The 20566-nt window shown below is 40.4% G+C and overlaps 1 protein-coding gene across 1 annotated transcript in view; it reads left to right on the forward strand.

The window, feature by feature from the left end:
* LOC117148026 (midnolin homolog) overlaps positions 1–20566 on the forward strand; it is a 90512-nt gene that overhangs the window by 31522 nt on the left and 38424 nt on the right. The window lies entirely within an intron of this gene.

Raw genomic sequence — 20566 nt, forward strand, 5'->3', positions numbered from 1 at the left:
TATGGAAATGTCAGCGAATGAAAATCTATTTAATTTTTACCTTGTAACTTGGCCAACTTAATTAACTTCAATTAAAGTGGAAAGTTCAATAAATGGACGAAACGAATGACAACAGACGAAACACTTAGATATTGAGAGTTGTGAAATGAAAAGTATAAATAATTCCAATGCTTATTATTTATGCACTCAATAATTAAGCAGGCGATTTAATCCGCTCAGACAGTTTAAAGTTGAAAAGAGGAAGTACGAAATGGTTGAAGTTTGCCGATTTACAAATTATTTATGGCATAAACAATTGCCAAAAGCAGAGATAACATTGACAAAGCATTTTGCCCAAACACCTTGAATGTGTATTTTTGCCCAGCCTCCTGAAATATTTTACGCTCAATTAAATTTTTCCTGATTTCACCCTGTTGATTTTTTATTTTAATTTTCCCACTTTTGTGTGTATGTATATTTTTCTCCATTCTCTGACGGAGTTTGGATAAAATATTTGCGGCCGAACTGAACTGACCCCAATCCCTGACCTGACCTGCGCCGGATTCTGATTCGGATTGTGACTCTGATTCCAGCGCCCCTCCTTTGCCGCTCTGCCCCTGCTCGTCTTTCCACCGACTTTCCCCGGCTTTTCCCCCGGCTTTTGCCAGCCCAGCCTCCACCTCCTCCTTTGTGCTGGTCCCAGTTGGGGAATTTAATTCACATTGATTGCATTTCGAGCGCCGCATTGCGTTGCATTTTAAATAATGCCAGCGGCTTCTGATTTTTTTACTCGCCCGCCGCCGGGACGCAGTCAGTGCGGGGGAAGGTCATCACTTTAATTAAACAAATGCCAGGCGAAGGCGTCAGTTTTTTTTTTTATCAATTTTAAGATGGCACTGCCTGCCAGGGTGCAACTTGCAAAAGAATCAAAAAAATCGAGAAAAGTCGTGAAAAAGATGAAACAGAATGGCCAGATTGATGGCAATGGACTGGTTCTGCTGGCAATTATGAACTGCCGTCGCTTTCAGTCATATAGGGCATATATACATATATATATATACATAGATCGGTGGCAGCTGCTATCGCTTAACACATGCCAGGTGGCGCTAATAAACACCATGAGCCCTCGAAGTCAAGAAGATTTCCAAAAGTATTATTAAAAGAAAAAAATATATGAAAAGGAAACTAAAAAAGCAGCAAAGGGGCCAGCTGCAGTCTGATATTAAGTTCATGTTCAGCTTATGGAATATATCCAATAGTATTTTCGCAGCTTTTAAAGCATTATTCAATCGGCAGAAGACAGAGCAAAATAAGTTGCAGCATTAAAAACCTATTAACTAATTAGTTAAAATATACGCATATATGCGTATAATAATTGAATTTACTTTAAAAATATTCACGTAGCCATAAATAATTACTTAATAGCATTATAAAACCTATTTTCATGTGTGTTAAGTAAATATAAAAAATTTTTAAGCATAAGTGCAATTTAACGCGTAAAAAAAAACAACAAAAATGTTCAAAAGTTATCTACATTTTTTTTTGTTTCAACACACAAAACATTGTAGTGAAAAAAATATCCATTAAATTGAATTTTTTCTTCTTCGCTTTTATTTTAATATTTCATTTTCACGACCAACTCTTTAGGACCATTTTCGAATCATAAGTTAATAGACATTTAATCTGGTCATATAATTATGTGCAAAAGTAGGAAAAACTATGCAAAAGTGCGAAAAAATTAGGGAAAAAAGTGGGGAAAAGCGAGGGAAAACTTTCAGCTCCGAATGGGGTTTTCCGGGTTAAATCCAGACGCAGCTCCTCCGTTCCTTTCGCCTCGTTTTTAATTATGGACATAATTATTTAATGAATATGTGTGAATACATTATGTCTGCCAGCAGGTTCGAGTGTGCATGTGGGTGTAATTATATGTCCAGACTGCCATTGTAATCGGTGGGCGGTGGGCCACGCCCCCATTTCTGTAAGGCAAAATCAATTTAATTTCGGCTGCAAACGAATGACCGAGAATGAAATCATCTTAAAATTCAGGCAGCGTAATTCTTGTTGGCATTTTTTCGCTTTTTTCTGTTTTCTTTTTCTTTTTTCTTTTTTTTTAATTTTTATTTTTTCTTTTTTGTTCGTGGGCCGCTGTATTTTTCATAAATCGAGTCTCGTTTGTATAATTTTAATCAACGGCAACAACAATGCAGGCTGGCGAGGGCACGCTGAGAAATAATAATAAATAAGCATATAATAATTGAAAATACAATTAGCATAATTGCCGACAGAGGCAGATGCAAAAAAGTATAATTAACATAATTAGTGTTTACACATATTTAGCCATCATTATGGGGCGGTCTTATTTATTTTTTTTTTATACTCCGCGCCCACTTTTTGCATTATCTTTCCGCGGAAACTGCTTCTTTGGATATGGTAAAAATAATAATCTAGTTGCAACAAACAAAAAATAATAATAAAAAAAAGCTCATCAAGAAAGACCACGAAAAAGAGCTCAATGAAGCTGGGTTCGGAAAAATCGAATTTTTGAAATTTAAAAGCTGGAATCGTTTGCCCATTTTTTGCCCATGTTTGCCCACCAATTAGTTTTTTTTGCCCACGTCCAGTTTTTGAGATATGAATTTTCGAACAAGTTCGAAAATTTTCGAAGATCAAAAATTTCACTTTTTTCAAAATTTTTTTTTTTTAATCGCAATAACTTCGTTTGCCCACGTTTGCCCACCGTTTAGAATTTTGAAATTTTCGAAAATTTTCAAAGATCAAAAATTTCACTTTTTTCAATTTTTTTTTTTTAAATCGCAATAACATCGTTTGCCCACGTTTGCCCACCCTTTAGAATTTTGAAAAAATTTTTACTTTAGAAAATATAAGACATTCAAGTTTACCTAGGTGTCTTTGCCCATCCTTTGAAATTAATTTTTTTCGTTTGCCCACCCTTTAATATTACATTTTAACGTTTGCCCACCCTTCAAAATTATTTTTTTTCGTTTGCCCACTCTTAAAAATAAAAAATTTCGAATGCCCACATCTTAAAACTAAAAAATTTCGTTTGCCCATCCTTTAAAATTAGTTTATTTCGTTTGCCCACCCTTTAAAATTAGTTTTTTTCGTTTGCCCACCTTTCGAAATTAGTTTTTTTCGTTTGCCCACTCTTAAAAATAAAAAATTTCGAATGCCCACATCTTAAAACAAAATAATTTCGTTTGCCCATCCTTTAAAATTAGTTTATTTCGTTTGCCCACCCTTTAAAATTAGTTTTTTTCGTTTGCCCACCTTTCGAAATTAGTTTTTTTCGTTTGCCCACTCTTAAAAATAAAAAATTTCGAATGCCCACATCTTAAAACAAAATAATTTCGTTTGCCCATCCTTTAAAATTAGTTTATTTCGTTTGCCCACCCTTTAAAATTAGTTTTTTTCGTTTGCCCACCTTTCGAAATTAGTTTTTTTCGTTTGCCCACTCTTAAAAATAAAAAATTTCGAATGCCCACCTCTTAAAACTAAATAATTTCGTTTGCCCACCCTTTAAAATTTTTTTATAATGTTTGCCCATCGTTTAAACTTAGTTTTTTCGTTAGCCCACCTTTCGAAATTAGTTTTTTCGTTAGCCCACCTCTTTAAAATAAATATTTTCAGTTAAAAACGTTTTCCCACGCCTTAAAAATGTTTTTTTTTTTTCGATTTGCTACTTATAAAACCAAATTTGTACATATGTATGTAATAACTGTAAGTTGTGCCGCCAATTCACATATGTATCTTAGGATCGGCGGACAGAATCACTAATATTATATGATTATGATGAACACACATATATATATATATATATACAAAAAACTATATATATACATATGTATGTTCATCAACACTTGCATGAAATTTATCAATGATTAAGAAAAATTTATAAATTGTAAGCGAATGATTAACATTATATAAATATTAAAGAAAAAACTGTGTAACGGGTTGCGATCTCCTTATGTACGTTCATCATAATCATATAATATTAGTGATTCTGTCCGCCGATCCTAAGATACATATGTGAATTGGCGGCACAACTTACAGTTATTACATACATATGTACAAATTTGGTTTTATAAGTAGCAAATCGAAAAAAAAAAACATTTTTAAGGCGTGGGAAAACGTTTTTAACTGAAAATATTTATTTTAAAGAGGTGGGCTAACGAAAAAACTAATTTCGAAAGGTGGGCTAACGAAAAAACTAAGTTTAAACGATGGGCAAACATTATAAAAAAATTTTAAAGGGTGGGCAAACGAAATTATTTAGTTTTAAGAGGTGGGCATTCGAAATTTTTTATTTTTAAGAGTGGGCAAACGAAAAAAACTAATTTCGAAAGGTGGGCAAACGAAAAAAACTAATTTTAAAGGGTGGGCAAACGAAATAAACTAATTTTAAAGGATGGGCAAACGAAATTATTTTGTTTTAAGATGTGGGCATTCGAAATTTTTTATTTTTAAGAGTGGGCAAACGAAAAAAACTAATTTCGAAAGGTGGGCAAACGAAAAAAACTAATTTTAAAGGGTGGGCAAACGAAATAAACTAATTTTAAAGGATGGGCAAACGAAATTTTTTAGTTTTAAGATGTGGGCATTCGAAATTTTTTATTTTTAAGAGTGGGCAAACGAAAAAAAATAATTTTGAAGGGTGGGCAAACGTTAAAATGTAATATTAAAGGGTGGGCAAACGAAAAAAATTAATTTCAAAGGATGGGCAAAGACACCTAGGTAAGCTTGAATGTCTTATATTTTCTAAAGTATAAATTTTTTCAAAATTCTAAAGGGTGGGCAAACGTGGGCAAACGATGTTATTGCGATTTAAAAAAAAAAAATTGAAAAAAGTGAAATTTTTGATCTTTGAAAATTTTCGAAAATTTCAAAATTCTAAACGGTGGGCAAACGTGGGCAAACGAAGTTATTGCGATTAAAAAAAAAAAATTTTGAAAAAAGTGAAATTTTTGATCTTCGAAAATTTTCGAACTTGTTCGAAAATTCATATCTCAAAAACTGGACGTGGGCAAAAAAAACTAATTGGTGGGCAAACATGGGCAAAAAATGGGCAAACGATTCCAGCTTTTAAATTTCAAAAATTCGATTTTTCCGAACCCAGCTTCTTTGAGCTACGAAAAAGCGTATTTTTATGTACATTTTTTTTTTTACTTGTCAATGCCATTGTTTATCTGCGTGTATAAATAAAAACAAACTGCAATATCTCTTTTAAAATAAATACCACAAGCTGTTTGCCATAAATTGTGTATAGCGCAACTAAAATGATAAAAAAAAAAAAAAAAAAAAAAAAAGAATAGGAAGTGTTCAAACAAAATTTTTGTTTGCTCATAAATTTTCCGGTTGCTTTTTCCCTGTGTTTACGGGAAAAATGCTTATCAAACAATTTTCGCAAATGAAATCAAATGTATACCGATGTGTAGTATGCACGAGTATATTTAGTGACAGTTGAACCTGCTACTACCCCAGTTCTATAAAGATAAAACATTTAAAAAGGTTTTTGCGTGCGCTGTTTTATAAATATTTTAATCCATTTTTGTCCCAGTTATTTTTTCCAACAATATTCGTTATGCGGGCAGTAAAATTCGAATTGAGCGCTGCGAAAGGATTAGCTTTTCAATAAATTGTTACAACATCAATTGTTGGCATTGATGGGTAGTTGGTAGTAGAGATGGCAAGCGCTTAGTAGTAAATTACTCTATTACCAGATGAAATGTTTGAGTGTTATGATTGCTTACTCAATTCTCGATAGATTGATTTCATTAGAGCGGCTTCACTGCCCAGCCATTAAGTCAAGACATTTGTATGCACTTCTGTACGGCCTCTCATTTTGGTTAATTTGTTTTATTTCCAACATGTCCGTTCCCACATGGCATGCCACTTATTCTGACCGTCATCTTAATGGCAGAAATTCCAGGGACGTTTTGGGGAATTCCGGTGGCCAAAATTGGATGCACTTAGCTGGATCTTCAAGCGCAAAACTAGAGACGAGCAGAGAGTATGCGAAAAAATCAAGCAGGGCTCTTCGGACACTGTCTGCGTACGTGAGGCATGAAACGAGATGGAATGAAACAAAATGAAATGAAATCAGGCAAATAAAATAAATAAATAAAGGCACGGGACAGGAGGAGTAGTATACGGAGTGCAAAGCAAGAAACTTTTGAATAACAAATGAAGGCTGGCTGCGGCACAGACAAAACCTGAGCGGACTTTTTAAGCAGATTCCCCAGCATCAAAGACGAGTAGAGGAGTACGAATACGAGTTCGAGTAAGAGTAAGAAAAGTATTCCGAGTAAGAAGAGTGGGCATATGCTTTTTTTTCACCGACGTTTGCTGCATCAGCAGTAGTAGCAGCAGTAGGAGCAGCAGCCACAGAAGCCGCAGCCAAAAGTCAGAAAGTTAAGCGCTCCTCTCCAGTTCCCCAACTGCTCTCTCACCCTTTCCTCAAGCTCCTTCCACGTCAGAGCTGACAGCTGGTTGCAGTGACTGGAAAATAGCTAGTTCAGGCAATTCAAGTTGGTCGGAAACACATTATTGATAACTTCTGCTGCCACAAAAACGAACTTCTTACATTTGACATTTTGAAAAACACACCGAGAAAGTAGTTCGTTTACATAGGACTTTTGAGAATCGCAGAGAAGAGCACATCGTTCTATTAAGCATTTTGTGCTATTTAGTATTAATTCAGTATTTTCTTGAATACTGACATCGAAACGTTGCTGTTTTAATGTAAGCTAATACTGATTTATATCACTTCGAATGCCAGCTAGAACCCGGCCAAGTGGCCAGTACTGTTTCTCAACGCGGCGTATACGTAATCTGCGGCTGTCTGATCACTCACACGACCTGTCGCCCCACTCCGCTTGCCCCGCTTGCCCCGCCCGTCCGCCGAGCGGCTGGCTCATCCGTTTGTTTGTTTGCTTGTTGGTTTTGTTTGGTGGCATGCCTCGACTGCTGCCTTTAGCCTGATACGCCACTGAGTAGCAGATTAGTAGCGCTTATGCTTGCACCTACTACGTGGCAGCTCCAACGCACATGGGCATGGTCGAGCGGGGATGCCGGAGCGCACGAAACAGAGAATAGGTCGGTTTAGCGGGCTCTGAATGGTGGGCGGGTGGCTCACGCATGGCGGCTAAAAACCCGCGTTACTCGTTCCCCGGAATGCTTTCCGCATTCCCCGCACCTCCGGCTAGGGGTGGGTATGTCCATCAACTTTGTCAGGGACTTTGGTTTGTCGGTTTAACATATCTGCATATCGGGGAAGTCCACCACATGCAGATATGATCAGGCAGCGCTCCGGGTAAATACATATTTTTCGGTTGCTTATTCAGCTGAAAGCAAACGCTCTTCTGCTAAATTTGTCTGTATTCTTTTTTTACACAAAGGTATCATACCACACCGCAAAATGGGATCCCTTTTAGCTTTCATAAAAAAGCGTAGAGGAATATAATTGCAGGCGAGTAACATCAGTGGGATGATGATGACATGAGGAGAACTCAAATAACTGACTTCCTGCGACAGGCCAGTGAATAATCCTGTAAGTTTGAGTTGTAGCTGATCAATTTTAATCGATTCAGCGGGCAGAGTATTCCCGAAACGTGTTGGCCTGCCTTTATTGGTTTTGCTCCCAGGCATTGGGATTGGGTTTTGTTTTCAGATTCGGCTTCGGGTTTGTGCCAGTCCCAGTGTCTGTGCCTTTTTTCCTTCTGATTTTTCTCTGTTTGTGCGCCGTCTGTTATCCTGGTCGCGTCTTGGGCCGCTGTCATCTGATCTGTGGCGTGGCTAAGTGGCCTCGCTGCAGCCTCCGTGTGCCCCCCACCCGGAATCTGGGAGCTGGGACCTGGAACCTGGATCCCCGAAACCTCAATCCCCGAATCCCCGAACCGCGCCGCTCCCCCGAACGATTCCGTCCATCAGTCGGCCGCATCCATCCACCCGCCATCATGACATGACTCGCTTTTGGCTTTCCTGGTCGTCTTTGCAGCTCAGCTCAGCTTGGTTCGGTTCGGTACGGTACGGTTCGGTTCGGCTCCTCCACTCCACTTCATGGTTGTCTGGAGTATGCGTTTGGAATTTTTGATTTTGCCACATTGCAGTCTACGGTATACAGTCAATATGCAGGATGGTCCCTGCTGCACTTCATACTCCATAGCTCCTGCTCACTGCTCCGTGCTCCCTGCTCCATGCTCCATACTACAATCCCCATTCCCCACCCGGACTACTGTGGTCCGCTCTTGCCGTTTTGTTTGTTTTTGTGTCCGCTTTTTCCTGCTTTATTTTTGCTCTTCGCCAAGCAGATTGAATTTTGATTTGGCGGGTAATTGAACTTTTACTACAGCAGCCAACTGTCCCGTGCCCCCCGCTCCTGCATGCTCCGCATGCTCCTCCCTCCTCCAATTTTACTGGCCATGCCTTTTGCCTTGTGCCTTCTTGGCCATGATTAATGGCCGGCAATGCGCAACGCACGATCTACGTTTTTGGCCTCATCATAAATTATTAAACAAGTCCACTTGACACATGCACATGGAGCTGGGAGCTGTAGCGGGGGTTGGGGTCGGGCGGGTTTTGGATCTGGGGGGGATTGAAAGAAACTCCACAATATAAATGACCAGAACGAGATGGCAGCCCCCGTAATCCCCATCTCCCGCTCATTTCCCGGCCAACAAAACTGTACAAAACGCTCTCAGGCTCTCGATGCCTCGGTTCTGGCCACCGACACCCTCCAACACCCTTCTCCATTTCAGAGGCTCATTCTCGGAGAGATCCACACAACATTTTTGGCATTCCCCAGACACCAAAAACGGTAAAAACGAGACATGTCCGAGCCGAGATGACAAAGACAAAGTCGCATCCACCCATTACCCGCTGTCCCCTGACATCGCCATCTGTGGAGCATGTTTAAATGATGATATACTTACTTATAAAGTGATCAGTGGATCGTCTCGTATAAATTGGCAAACGCAGCAGAAATAACTAGGATGGCAGAGAGATCGAGAAGCTGTGGTCGAAGAGGAGCTTACCAACTGGAATAAATCAATACAAGTATGCATTTGGGAGCAAATACTTGTATACCCTTCAATTATCTTTGCAAGATATGTATGTGGTACACAAAACTCCACATGCAAATATAGCTCTAAGCTAAATATTTTTAGAAGCGCAGAGAAAAGCATTTCAGTGTACTTTGCCACCTTAAGGGTGTGTTAAAGCCCATGGTGTTGTTAATGGACCGATCTTGATGGACTATTCCAAGGTGGAAGCATTTGTGTAGCTACAACACACAGATAAGAAGCGAAACGCAACGCGAAGCGTCGAATACCAGCGAAAGGTGCTAAAATTGATAGCCGACACAGACGAAGGGCAGGAAAAAGGGATGCGATATGCAGAGGGATAGGGATGGGGATGGGGATGGGGATGGGGCATCGGGATCCGGGGAAAAAGGAGTCGGCTCAGACAGCGGAACAGGCTACAAAACGCCATCGAAGCGTTGCGGGCCAGAGTTCCCTGCGCTTTGTTTACCCAGCGACGATGGGAACTGCAAGACATCCGATGACGATGCAACCGCGATAAGGCGAACAACCCAGAGGAGCAGAAAAAGCAATGGGCCGGGAGAAGTGGTCCGATGATTTCAGCAATAATAATGACAACAGCGACAACATTTCATAATAATCAGCGCGCTGGGGAATGCATTAAAATGCCCCAGAGATCAGAGATGACGGAATTGATGATGACTGGACTTCTGCAGGAGCCCTTGTGAGCGAACCAGTTTTAATGGCTCGGCTGAAATATGTATAATTATTGTATTGGTATTGGAGGTTCTACACACATACATATATATATATATATATAAGGTATTCCAAGAATTTGTCTCTATGGGAAATTTGCATTCTATGAAGCAAACGTTGAGGAAATATTCTCAAATTCCAATTAAAAAAAGGGATCTTTCCTTCATAATCAATACTATTAAAGCTGTAGCCTGTAAAAAGTTCTTTGCTTTTTATAAATTAATTGTGTAAAATTGAATGTTTATCATTATCATTCATTATCTTAAAGGGCATCTATATGGCATTTTATTAGCTCAACTCGATAGTTCAATATTAAATTCTTGAACATAATCACTTTACCGTCGCCTAATTCCCCCCTCCCCGAACTGCCAGCACTTTTACTTCTGCCTGCTGCAGCGCAATTCATAAAAGTTTAAAACAAAATGGGAAAACTAATTTCAGCAAAAACTTGAAAAAGCCAGCGCCGAAAGGCAACGGACAACCGATTCCCCAACAAATCCGCTTGGCGGGCAACTCTTTATTAATTCATTGTTTACTGGGTGCCGGTTGCATTTAAGCGATAATTGAACGCTCTTTACCGGCAAAGAAATTATCAACTCTGATTGCGCTATGCGCAATGCTTATTTTCCTTATTTTCCTTACTTTCCGTCTCTCGAATTCATTTTTTCGTCCCGCATTTTTGCCGTATTTTTCCTGCGGCTAAGAACCTGGTACCTGGTAGCCACCTGTCTGTTGGCTCGTTCACTTTGCCACACATATTGTCATGTGGAATGCCAATTTAAATTGTATACCCAAAGGACATTGCACATTGCACATGTCTCGACATTGCGTCGTTTGTTGGTTATTCCCAGAGATGCGGAAGGTACAATTTCTGTTGTACTTTACATGGCATAGAAGGGGTATATCCATTCGCTTGAACGTAAAAGAAAAGAAGAATTTAGTCAATAATTTACTCTATATGATGATATCCTTATTGTGTGTACCATAGGTACATTTACATGTATACAAGATACAAGAAAATAGTAACTAAAAAAGTACATCCTTTCTTTAGAACACGATTGAGATGAATGGCAAAGCCAAAGAGTCAAGTAATATGAAATGGAAACAATGAACATCTTGATCTATTCGTAGATGTACCGTGGGTACAATTTCGTGCGAAAATGCCCCTTTCTCGGAACACGAATAAGTTTCCAGGCAGTGTTTAAATACATAATTAAAAAGTGTAGGGTTAAGGTCCCCGTACAGCCGAGTGCAGTTTGTGAAATTTTAATAAACCATGATGATGTTATTGTACCTCGTTGTGATACCAAGTACCTTTGTGGGAAATACCCTGTTGGTCGCCCATCTCTGGTTACTGCTGGTTGGTGTTGTTGTTGTCCTGCCAAGAGATTTGCCATAGTCACCGTCTTTTTAGTTGTTATTTCCTTGGTTCGTTAGTTGTCTAGGTCTTGACAGGACAACCTTTACCACCTGTCTCCTCCCACCTCCGTCTGTCATTTGCTGTCGTCGTCATTTACCTGGTTGTTGCCCACCCCGCCCCTGCCCCTAGCCGCTGCCCCTGCCCCTCAGCCTCGTTTGTGACATCGTACCTCTGGCAGCGTGTCCTGCAGGAATTTATGGGAAAATAACTTGCTGGAAATTTATGAAAACTACGACGCCATAATAACAATAATCAGACTAAGTAGTGACCGCTGCCAGACATAAACTCTGACCAGATAAACTCGTCGTTCCCGTCGCTCTCGTCGTCGTCGTCGTCGTTGCAGCTCCCTCTCCTCAATGCTCCATATATTCGCCATATAAAAATGCTAATGTCTGGGCGACATTTTTAATGTGAGTAAGGAGCTGCCGGCTGCCACGCCCCCTTGGCTGGCTCCCTTGGTCACAGCTTAATTAGCAAAAATGTCTCGCGAACTTCAGAGACGACGACGACACATTAAGATAAGAGGTTCGCCTTAAGCTGATTGCCTGGTTTAGTGTTATCTGGACTATTTATAGGGCCACTGGCGGCAGTCAGACTGCCAAATGGTTGCCTTTCTATCTGTATATATCTTATTCTATATACATGAATATACATATTTATATATACAGCAGCCCATTTTTGATGAAGCGAGCCAAGAGCACAGAGATTCATCTTTGCCTATCGTCTTTCCAGATTTTATGCCTCTGGCCGGAGAAGATGTTTCAAAATTCCACTCCATTAACAGTTTAATGGCATTTCAGATAATTTGTTAATCTCATTTAATATTTTTTTAAGTTTTAAGGCGAACATAAAACACAAGTGGTTGCGAGGGGGGGGGGGGGGACGCAACATAATGTGCAAATGAGGCATTAAACGTAGAATATCAATCTGCATACTTGCAGCACAAAAGCATCGAAGAGTATGCAACCGACACATGCGTGTTGCACCAGCCAAACTTTCTTCCACCCAACTGCCCTTAAACTTCAACTATAAAATTCTGTTTTAATACTTTCGAAATTTGTGTTCCAACCAACATGAAACAAGCAACTATGTGCTATGCTATTTTTCGCATTTTTTCGAACGAGCCGGCGACTCACCTGTGCACCGCAGGTGCGTTCACCCCCTGGAATTCCCCAGGTGACCGACCACGCTCCACTGGCTTCCCTAAGCCCTTTTCCAACTGGCCTCCTCGACTCTCGTGTGTGTGTGTGTGTGTGTGTGTAATGACCAAAATGCGAGCGGCTACCAAAGTTACCATGGGGCAGAAAATAGAAGAAGAAGCAGCGCTGCCAGGCCGCCCAACATGAACTGACAAATTTCTGTTTACACCCTCGGAAAATATGCAAAAATGGCGACAGGTCGCTGGCCTCGTGCATAGTTTTTCCTTCGCTCCTGTTTCAACTGCATTTAAGCGCAAATTTTCACTCGTTCTTGACATTCATTTGGCCAAAAAGTGTTTCGGGAGTACGGGCCAACTATGCTGGGCCGGGAAATGGGAACTGGGCAAAGGGAGCTTGGAGCATGGAGCTTGGAGCAGCCGACAGACTGACTGGCACTTGACATGCAGGCAAACGTGTTGACTTTGTCTAGAGAATTGGTTAACTGGAGGGGTGGAAGGTGGAAGGTGGCGAACACAATGAGAAATTCATTTTCTGCAAGTGTCATATATATATATATTTTTTAAAAGAATTCTCCCGAATATTCCGCTGTGTACAAATAACGCCATTTCCCTATTAGTTGTACGTATGAGTGTTAATGTTAATTAAAGTTAATTTGAAGCACAAGTTATCTTTCAGCACAAATCTCAACCTTGCCCTCATCTGCCGCCTCCATTCACTACTCATTTTCGCCGAGTGTATGCATTTGTATGTGTCGCAACTTTTTTAATGAGCGCACAGGCAAATGAAGAAGCAGTGGCAGCCACCGCAACCAAGGGGCAGGAGGGGGGTTTCCTCCGAAAGGGGGGGGGCTTCCCAGTGGTGGGGACCAGCAACCGCCAACGTGTCATGGCCACCATAAAAGTTTTGTGACACTTTTTTTCGCCTCGGATGCCACTTCTTCAGGTCTTCCCTTCGCGAAAGTCAAAATCTGTGAAAGAAGTCGGCCAAAAAGGAATTTTAATAGATAGAAAAGAATATATATGTACGTACAAACGTATATATATGTACATACATATATGGAAAGGGGGAAAAGTGCAACTTTTTTGCAGCGCGTAAGCAGAAACAAAAGTTTTCAGTAAGTGTGTGTGCACAGAAAAAAACAATCTGTATAGAACAAATACATCACTATTATAAATTGAAAGTTTGAAGACAAGGATTTTCACTTCTTAAAAATGAATTGAACTGTGTATTCCTCGAATTATGTACATATTATTATACATATTTATTTGCATAGTGCTTAGTTACTTTATGTATATATTACAAATTCCTGATTTTAAGAAGTGCACACATTTTTTCGCTTGTGAACGTGTGTGTGTGTGTGTGTGGCATGCCACTTGATGTGGCTTCTATTTGCCGTTCGCCTCCCCATTTCCATCGTCATCGCCATCGCCATCGCCTTCTCCTCCAGCACTTGCCTCTCTATATTTGCCCGTCGTCAACACACGCGCAAAATGACAAATTAATGCGACGCTTGCCTCCCTGCCCCCAGCCACGCCCCCTTCGCCACACGCCGCCCTCGTCTGTCTGGTGTCGCCACTTGGGTGGGCGTTGCGTAAGCGCAAAAATTGTTTACGACATCCCCACTCTTGCTCGCCATATCCATATATAACTATAAATACTTTATAAGATCTTGCGGCTGCTTTTAGGCGACTCGTTTACGTAGTGGCGCCCTCAACGGCGCGAAATCAAACGAAATGTAATGGCATTATATTTCCAACTAATTTGTAATTTTTTAGCAAGCGCTATATTTGGATTGCGAAATAAGAGGAATAATTAAATGGCATTGTTAAGTAAAAACATGTGTAGCAGTTTTTCTTTTCCTTTCTTCAGTTGGTTATGCATTCAATACTAAACTATGGTAAATTAAACCACAAGTCTTTAAAATGGCAAAAACTTGGTTAGCATTACGATTTTTTGGTCAACATACATAGAACATACATAGGCGTTTATTTCATTTCAAACACATAAGTGGTATCCATTTTGTTTATGGGCTTTTCTTATGAATCAAGTGCTTTCTTTTCAGCCCCTAGTTATTCAGTTTTTGATATATTCCCCAATTGCCCTATTAAATATCCCTCTTCCGCTTTTCCATCAAGTCGAACTAATTAAATCACTTATCCAATCGTAACTCAAGTGCGGCTTCTTGAGTTTAATTCACTTTCCATCTGGCGACCGGAGTCGTAAATCTAGCCCTGATTATGGCACATGATCCTCTAAGTTCGGGCCTCGTCGTTTCCAAGAGTGAGAGAAATGCTACTTAGGCGCTGCCATACATACATGTACATATAGATGTACATAAAATCCCATACATTTCATAAGCTTATCTTTGGGGGCTCCAAGTGGCACTTCCCGGCATTTCAACACCCTCGGCGAAATCAATTTGTTTGGATTCCGAAAACTAAAAGCAAAGCTCAAGTGATGACCGTCAGTGCCCCGTCTTCGCCGTCTGTCTGCCCCATATATCATAATGATGAGGATCGGGACTGGATCGTACCGAATCGTTTTGGAATCGTTCTGTTTGCCGCATTTTTTCGGCTATTTTTTCAAGTGAAAAATCAGTGAGGCACACATTCCTCGTTGTTTGGGGTTTGGGGGTGTCTGGCTCTGGGGTTTCTCTCCTTCACATTTTGTACCCTGCTTGGGGCCAAGCATCTTCTCTAATTGATTAAGCGTGAAATAATTTCTTTTGATTGACTTCAATTGAAATGAATTATTCTTTAATTGGAGGCGCGCAGTCGGCGACCAAAAAAAAAAAAATGAAAAAAGAAACGAAACGAATTCAAATCGAAGCCAAGTGAAATCTTTCTTTCTAAGCACAATGCGTCGGCGCAACTTTAACCCATGCTGACCAAATGCAGGAGTGGGGGTGAATGGAACCCCCCCTGTCATCGATGTGAATTGTGTCTATGCGGCAATACACATTCAACGAACGAAGAGCAACAAATAACTTTGATTTTGATTTGCTTCCCTCGAAATATAAATGCAAAATTTGCAGAATAACAAAAAGGAGCATGAAATGGGGGAAATAGTTTTTGATTGGTAAATATACTTTTCTAGGCTGGAGCTATGAACTTGCTGATATCCAGTAAGTACAACTAAATTTGGTTAGGATTCTAAGGAGTGTTAAATATATCTGAATCTTATATTTGTACATAGAAATCCTTCAATTTGTTTAGTTTTTTTCAAGTGGCATCTAAACTCATACATAAACTCTAAATGTGTCTTCTTTTCGAACGGAAATGAAGTTCACAGAAATGTGAAACGGCCGCTGTTTTTGGTGTCGTGCGACTCCCCCAACTAATACACCCCATGGCCGCACCCTGTATTTGGTTTCGGGACATGTTCCTGCCACACCACCCCCTCCCCCCCCCTCTCCCCAAAAAATCGGTGTCCTGCCTTGCTGGCTATGCTGTTGTGCCTGCTGCACCTCCGTTGCCCGTTGTCGTTGTCAAGAACAAAAATAATAATAAAATTTGCTGTCGCTGCGAATATAAACAGGCAATTTCTGTGCCGCTCCCCGTCGCCTGTCCCCCTGACCCCTCTTCCCCCTTCCCCACCAACCCGCCGCACCCCCAACAACTCCCAAAAAAAAAACTGCCTCACCAGCAATGGCAACAACAACTACAGCAACAACAACGGAAAACAGGAGACGATGGCAGCTGTTTTTAATGTCTGCACAGCCGCCTAATGGCGCTTAACGGTTCACAGAGGGGGCAGCTGGGGGCGTGGCAGTCGGCGGGCGGCGGTCGGAGGAGTCGCCACGAAGTTTGAGCTGCACTCAAAGAAAAATGAGTGGTGCATCTGCAACATCAAATGTCATTTGTCTGCTGTCCATAAATGTATCACTCTAAATAGATTGTTTTTACATTTTGTGTTCTTTATCAATAAATAATTGAACAATAAGTATGTACCAGCAGGTTTTAGATCTTTTCCTACACATTTTTTCCAAGTGTACTATTGGCACTTTAGTCGCGCGAACAGGGCAGACCAGAAAGTTTAGTAAGTGTGTGTGTGTTTGTCTGGATTTGTGGCAAAAATTGAAAATCATATGCTCATCGTCATTGTCCCCACATTTTCACTCCTTCCGCCAAAAAACACAAACGAAAAAAGGCGAAAAACCGCGATCCTTATTGGCATTTTATGTGCCCGTTAAGTGGCAAATGTTTCAACAAAAATAAAAATAATATACTGTGAAACGGTGCAAAACAAAACAAAATCTGCCTTTAATAGAGCAAACCCAGTGGGTGTGAAAAATACGAAATGCTGCCTAATCTTGTGAATATTGACAGCAAATACCTCGGAGTTGGCCATTAAAAGTGATTTTAATAAAATGCCAAGCAGTTCAACTGTTTGAAGCTTATATTTCTTTTCGTAAATATCAAATCAATGAGAATAAGCCCCATTTTGCAGCATTTTTAAGCCGCTCAACTCGGTGAAAACAAAGTTTTCGTCGATCGGCGACTTGTTATGAGCTCAACTCGATTGTGCGGCCTGTGAAAAAGTTAAACTTGATTTGACCCAAGCAAAGCTTATTCTAAAATGGGATTACCTCTTCCTCGGGCTGCCCAATCATCTTTGCGCTGTACTGGCCCCAAAAACTTGCCCAGGTTTTCCTGTTTTCAAAAACATAATTTCCTAGACACACATACACGGACAAACAGAAAACACAAAGGGAGGAAAAATGCCTTCTATACAAAATGTGGAAGCCAAAAAGTTGCACAAAATTGCCAAAGTTTTGTTTGCTTATGCATTGCACTGCCCTTGTCAACCGTTCGCCCTCCAAATATCCGCCCCCCTATTCTCAAAAAATCCACCCCCCTAAAAAAAAGTGGAATGCCCCTAATTGTGAGTAACCCTGCTATATATTTTCTTTATTTTTTTTTTTTTTTGGCTGAAAGAGGGAGAAATTATGTCAGCAGGACGGCGAATCGAGCGAGGGCCGGGTGTGTGAATTATTTATGTGCCAACTGTCCTGCCCCAACAGGCTTCTTCTTCATCTTGCGGCACGCATGGGTTAAGCCCGATACCCTCAACCCCCTCACTTCGCCCATTCCGCTCCTTTGTGGCAGTTTATAAATAAAAAGCATTATTGCCGCCACTTTTGGGTGAGAGATTAGGCCTCATCCTGCTGGAAAATATATCAAATAAGGTATAGAAAACTTTTAAATGTATGGCATTTATTTAAAAATAACAAATTAAAGAGCAATCGATCTGGAATATACAAAACTAAGGCATTAAAAAACGATTATTTTTAATATTTATGAGTTCCCTGAAAATGTAAATCCTCGAACTAAATGAAATGTTTCCAAAACTCAAACCTAATTACAGGATATTGAAAAGTTCGGTGTTTATTTCCGTAATTTTGATTAAATTTCTTGGTGGCTCTTTTTTTCGTGCTTTCTTTTCCGCTTCGCTTTCAGTTGGCCACGTTGGGGTTTTCGTTTGAAATTAGTACGCATTGTCCTTAATTGTTGGGGCGTTTGTGCAGGGGGCTGGCATTTTATGGGTTTTTGAGGGGGTTCGGTCGCATAGTACGCTTGTGTGCGTGTGTGTGTGTGTGTGAGTGTAGTATATAGGGCTTTGGCTTTGGCCAAGAGCCATTGACTTCGTTCCCTGCTGCGTGTTTATTTATTTGACTTGTGCATGTCGCTTTTGGGTGTTAACTTTAATAATTAACGGCATTAATTGCCGCATATGTCACATGTTTGCTTTGCGTCCCCACCACAGCCCCCATATAACCCCATGAACCCCACAAACCCCATAACCCCCTGAAAAGTTCGCCTCGGGCCTGCATTTGTCTTATATTTGGCTTCGTTTTGTTTTTATAGAGCTTTCCGCTCACGCCAGCCAGTCGAGTGGAGTGAAGTTGAGTCGCTCCTTTGAAATATTTAAACGCTTATGTCATTTCCACAGTTCTACCCATTTGGGGAGTATTTTCCTTTGGCCCGCTCGTCGTCCCTTTCAGCTGCATAATTCATAAATGGGCTAAATGGGAAATTATGCACTTCTAGGTCTTTAATTGACTGGGTTGACTTTCCCGCCAAGCTCGAGGGTGTATGGTGTACATATGTGTTCTTGGCTTCAAACTGGAAAGCGAATTTAAATCGATAATTGTAATGACTGTGCGTTGCGGCATACAGTACTCGTAACCTAATAATATTATTTTGTTTGCCATCAGGGCATCGAATCAGAGTTAAATCGAAGCCTAACCCCTTTTGGACAAACCCACTCGATTGTATATTTTATCACTCGATTTCTACGGCCACCCAGCTCGGAAGTTATCTACAATATTTGGCTGGACAATGTCATAAGTATTGCCATGGCTACTTTTTTGATATGTAAAGTTTTCCTTTTCTATTTATTAATAGAGGTTCATTAGAGACGCCAATAAACCGGTAGAGTCAGCCCCCTCCCCCCTCGCACGATTGAAAAATGTTTTGTTTATCGTTCGGATGCGAGTTTCGATTCGAAATGTTTTGTCTCCTAATGAGAACTAATGAATGCGTTGGAGTCACAAGCTCGAGTTGGATGCTCTGCCACCGGTTTTCCTTTAGCATTCATTATTATTATTTTATGCGATCCGGCTGGTGGGTTGCACAACAACCCACACAAGATGAGAAAATCGGAGACCCAATCCCCAGACCGAAATCAAAACCAAAAACCAAACCGAAACGATCCGAAAACTGGTCTTCGATCTGCTCTGATTCGATTTTGGGGAATGACAAATGCATTTGAGATTAGGATCGGAGATCTTATCGCGTCTCAAACTAATGGGCTTAAATGTGATGACAATAAATTGATTTCATGATTATGGGAATTCGATTTGGAATTTATGGATGGTAATAATGCAATTTGAAGTCATTTAGATGTGGAGATAGAGGCATATCTCGGTTGGAATTAAGATATTAAAAGGTGAAACGCATGGCATTAAGATATGTGAAGTGGAATAAAGCGGGTTTGTAAAGTTTGTAAAAAAAAAAAAAATAACACTAATGTAAATTAATCTCTGTCAATAAAGAGCAGCGATATGATCGGTTGCACAATTTACGAACACGTTTCATAAACAGAATATTTATTGCTTTTCAAATAAGCATTTTAATATCCTGCATTTACAGGAAATTTACCAAACGCCCGGCTTCAATTTTCACACGCCCCGCGCGTTGGGGACATCAAAAAGAAAAACTTCTTGAATGCTCCTTGTTTTGCTTTCCATTTTGTGGCTTCTGTAAAGTGTTTTCACAGAGCGAGAGTAAACGCTTAAGGCGCTTATGGCGAGGAAAAGTTCAAAAATCTCATTAAATACAACAATATAAACATGCAGCAACAAGAACCATATACTAAATATTTATGCCCGGCTGTAAAAGTTCATTTTTTTTCGCCTTTCTCCCTCTGTGTATCGCATTTGGTTGGCTTTCCATATAAAAATTGTGTAAAATAATAAAAATAATTTCAACGACAATACAGACACAAAGCGTCGCACACACACACACACACGCGCGTGCAACACATTGTCGCCCCAGACGCCATTTTGGCTTTGTTGTTGCGTGTAATGGATGCCGTTATGTGCAGAAGCAGAGGAATCGGGACGGGATTGGGGGCGGATCCAAAAGGGGTTTGGTTTGCGGATCGGAATCGGGCTTGCGATTCGCCTTTTTGCATTACTTCGACTTGAATGCGCTCTGTGCAATGGCCAATGCACATTTTCCCCTCGCGACCGTGGCATAAATATAATTATTTTGTTATAAAAATGCATTCCGCACAGAAAAATTGGATGGGGGCTAGTCCTTTATGCGACACTTGTCCTCAAGCATTCCATACCATTCGCACACGAGAGCAAAATGTTTATTGCCCCGACATTACACGGGGTAACCATCCCCTTTCAGTTCGAAATTCCACTCAAGTGGTTTTTGGTCCTTTCTATGCGATTCTCATAAATATTAGTTGGCTGCTATCGAATGCTGTACGATGGTCTGCGCTGTCTGAAGGTTTGAAGCTTACGTAAAATGTGGGCTATGCTTTATGAAGCATATTGCTGATAAGAAAAACATTTATTGTGCTATTCATTAATTAATTTGATATCGTTTGATTTCCACAAATTACCCAATAGATTGGGATCTCTGCTTATTTATGGGCAATAAACAGTTAGAGCAATAAAC

Source organism: Drosophila mauritiana, chromosome X (assembly GCF_004382145.1).
Source record: "Drosophila mauritiana strain mau12 chromosome X, ASM438214v1, whole genome shotgun sequence".
Classification (NCBI taxonomy): Eukaryota; Metazoa; Arthropoda; class Insecta; order Diptera; family Drosophilidae; genus Drosophila; species Drosophila mauritiana.